Genomic DNA, 4,379 nt, shown 5'->3' with positions numbered 1-4,379 from the left:
GGAATCAGATTGAGTATAATTATGAAAGGAGACATTGGAAAAGCTCAGTATCAAAACAAGGCTAGATGCTGACTGTGAAATAGACTCAGGTAAGTTCAAACCAAAGTTTAAGAAATTAAAAAAAAATCCATGAGAACCAAAATATTACCTTCAGTGTATCCCAACCAAATTTTTAAAAATATCTAAAGAATCAGAAAAGGATGCATCAGATTCCATTCCCCATCCAGTGCTGAGACTGAAGGAAGGTATCTCTTATTGCTAACTACCATGAAATCCAGTGCTGAGACCAATCTCCTTCCAGCTAAGGACAAGTTTCATTCCAATCCCAGAGTAATGTAAGGTACAGGAGAAGATGCAGAACATCTCTGAAGCCATCTAATAATAATTTTAAAGGATACTGAGATTCCATATTACATATCAAATTCTTTTACTTTTAAGGTTCATCCTGAATTGTTCATACAGCAGAACTGAGAGAATCCAGAAGAAAACAGAAGACCCTATGTTTTCAGTTCAAATATAGATGAAAAAAATGTAGGTTATTCAATAAGATATGGTGAATGAAAACTGAGTCAAAATCAACCTGACTAAAAGAAAAGACCTTTTAAATACAGGTGAAAAATAGAAAGCTATCGTATATAAATTACTCATATTTATATGCACATTTATGAAGCATTTATGTACAATAAACACTGAGTGTGGTGTTAACTTAAGAGTTGGTTTTTCTGGCCGTTAAGTTGGCTCCCACTGGTCTCCAGCTACCTTGACTGTGGACACGTGGTCTTGTGAATTATTGGCAACTGTGAGACTAGTATAGGAGAGAGAGTGCTTTCCACATTGTAGAGTGAATCGCTGGTGACAATATTAGTGAAGAAACGGAGGCATTTCTGTGGAGAGACAGTGGCAAAGTGTGACCTGAGGTTTTTTTACATTTTTGCTGGCCACAGTTAAAGATTTTGCTTGCCAGATGATTGAAGGAGTAGCTAATTTATAACTGCTCTAAAATAAACCTTGCTGGATGATTGAGGAAACCAAAGGCTTCTTGAATTTGAATTGCTGAACGGAAAACCAGGACTTCTTCATATTAACACAATTTTCTAATTGTGTTTTGCTGTTCGTCTGGCTTGGGGCTGCTGGACTGAACCTGGAATTTAACTGTGAAATGTTCTTTGCTTCTCTCACTCCTCAAATTATTTCCCCTGTAAACTCCATGCTTGACACCACACACACACACTATTTGACACACTGATCATTAATGACTGAAGATCAAGTGAGTTGTGGAATGATATTAAAAACACATCCATGAAGACAGAAAATGGTCATTACAAAGAAAGGTAAAAAGGAAAAGATCAAAATGGATGTCAAAATAGACTCTGAAATTTGCACTAGAACAAAAAGAAACCAAAACAAGGGGAAGGAATGCTATGCTGAGGTAAGAGAGAAAAACAGAACGTCTCAAAGGGCAGCTCAGGAAGACAAAGGAAAATAGTAAAAGAAAATGTTCAAGGAGCTGGAGTTAGAAAACCAAAAGGGAATGACACCCTCAGCATTCCTCAAGCTAAATGAAATGGAGAGTAAATTCAATCATCTATTTGCAACATTGAAGGACATTATGGGCAAAATCTTGAATGAGGCTGAAGCATCAAAAGAAGATGAAAGGAATACACAGCGTCACGTACGAAAAAGAATTTGTCAACACAGAACCATTTCAGTAAATAGGACATAATCAAGAAACAACAGCACTAAAGTTCAAGCTGCACTGAAGGCATTGGCAAAAGTTAAAACCCCATAAATTGATGGAATATTAATTGAAGAGTTTCAGGAAACAGGTGCAATCCTGGACATGCTCGCCAGACTCTGACAGCAAATATGGAAGACAGCTACCTGGCCTGGAAGAGATCCATATTCCCAAAAAGATCACTGGAAGAGATCACTCAAATTCCCAAAAAGGTGATGCAATAGAATGTGAATATCATAGAACAGTATCATTAATATCATATGCAAGTAAAATCTTACTGAAGATTATTCAAAAGCAGCTGGCACAGTGCATCAACAGGGAACTGCTAGGAATTCAACTGGATTCAGAGGAGGCTATGGTACAAGAGAAATCATTGCTGAAATCAGATGTATATTGGCTGATAACAGACCATCAGAAAAACGTTTATTTGTGTTTTACTGACTATGCAAAGGCATTTGACTGTATAGGTCATAACAAATTATGGCTAACATCTGGAATGGGAATCTCAGAACAGTTAATTCATGTAAACCTCTACATAAACCAAGAGGTAATTGTCTGAACAAAATAAGATAATATTGCATTATTTAAAAATCAGAGAAGATGTGGGTCAGACATGTATCATTTCCCACATCTATTAAATCAGTAGGCTGATTTAGAAATCATTTGAGAAGCTGGACTATGCGAAGAAGAATGAGGCATAGGGATTAGAGGAAGACTCATCCACAACCTACAGGTAAAACCTTGCATGCTGAAAGTAAGGAAGACCTGAAGCACTTATTGTAGAAGATCAAGCACTACAGCTTTTAATATGGGTTAAACTTCAAGGGGGAAAAAAAATTCACCACTGGACCAATAAGGCAACATCATGATAGATGGAGAAAAGATTGATATTTTCAACAATTTCACTTTACTTGGATCCAAAATCAAAAGTGCTGTTGTGTTGGGGAAATCAGCTGTCAAGGACCTCTCCAAAGTGCTAAAGAGCAAGAATGTCAGTTTAAAGACTAAGATGCGGTGGATCCAAGCCATATTTTCAATTGCTTCTTATTCACCTGAAAGATGGACAATGAATCAAAAATATTTTGAAGAAGAATTGATGACTTTGAATTGTGGTGTTGGTGAAGAGTACTGGAAATCCTGCTGACTGTCAAAAGAATAAACAAATCTATTTTGAAGGACATGAGTGTGATAGATGGTGATACGTTGCAGGACAAGGCAAGGTTCACATCTGTTGTTCATAGGGTTGCTATGAGTCAAAGGCAACTCAGTGGCACCCAAACTCAACTAAAAGCAGTTCCCCAGGAGAAAGATGGGCAGTCTCTCCCCATTAACCCTGACACCCCAGAAACCTGATAGAGGTTTACTGTGAGTTGAAATCAACTTGATGGCAGTGGTAATCCTTGCCAGGGCAGATCATTAGGTCTTCTCTCCTGCTGCAATTTTCAAACTCCTAACTTTTTTATTAGCAGCCCAGTGCTGTGCTCTAGAGCACCTTTACATGGTCAAGTAAATGGGGTAAAACATAAGCAATCATGAGTTTGGATGGAGCACGTGGTAGCTCCTTGTTTCTGCAATTTTTTTGAAAGCTGAAAATTTTCTCTAACTGAAAAGTTAATTGAAATATTGAATAATTGAAGGATCTTTCCTGGGATATTAGGCCAGAAGGAGAACTGACAAGTTAAAATAACACATAATGAATAAGTCTGACTGACTGTGAAACACAATGTGAATGAAGAATAGTGTGAAACATAATGCATACAATCTTTGTTTGCCAACCAGTGTAAAATTAAAAAAACAATAAAAATTTGAAGAATTTAGCTAGCAAAATCATCTTATCAAATCTGGGTATCTCACAAACTTCTCTCCTTTAGATAATAAGGACTTCTGGCAGCAAAAAGACATATCAATTTGTAATAGATTTTAGAGAAAACACAGGATCCTACGAGCCATTCTAGAAACTTGAAGCTAATGCAAAAGTGACAAGTTACACTTCCTCTATGAACATCGCCTAGTGTCTACTACCCATACGGTGAAGGTAGCAAACCATGTATGGGAACCCAAAGGGGAAGGAGTGGGAGCAGAGGAATGAGGACGGATAAGGGTAAAAACACAGGGTTGTACAGTTTAGTGGTTAGAGGGTGGGGGTAAAGGAAATGAAAGGATCTGGGTGAAAAGACACGATAATGATGCACTAGGTCCAAAAGTGATTAATTTTCTAAAATATAATGCATGGGAATGATTGTATGAAATGCAATATGAATGACGAATAGTGTGAAACACAATATATGTGAACTTTGTTAGCAAACCAATATAAAAAAATTTTAAAGGTCATTATAAAGACAGAAGGAAGAAAAGACTAAAACAGATGTCAGAAGAAACTCTGAATACTTCACTAGAGTACAGAGAAGCTAAAGCAAAGAGAAGAATGCAGGAAGTTAAGGAACAGAAGAAATTGAAGAACAAATTCAAGTCTTGAGTTGCAATACTTAATGGTACCATGGGCAGAGTGTTGGATGACCCAGGAAGCATTAAAAGATGAAAGAAATACACAGTCATAGTACCAAAAAGAATTGGCTGATACAGAAGAATTTCATAAAACTATATATGATCCTGACATCCAAGCAGATATATGCACACCCATGTT

This window comes from Elephantulus edwardii, unplaced genomic scaffold (genome assembly GCF_000299155.1).
Source record: "Elephantulus edwardii isolate Elephantulus edwardi_28Jun2011 unplaced genomic scaffold, EleEdw1.0 scaffold00067, whole genome shotgun sequence".
Taxonomy (NCBI): domain Eukaryota; kingdom Metazoa; phylum Chordata; class Mammalia; order Macroscelidea; family Macroscelididae; genus Elephantulus; species Elephantulus edwardii.
The sequence above is the reverse complement of the archived record's forward strand: the minus strand, read 5'-3'. Positions refer to the sequence as shown.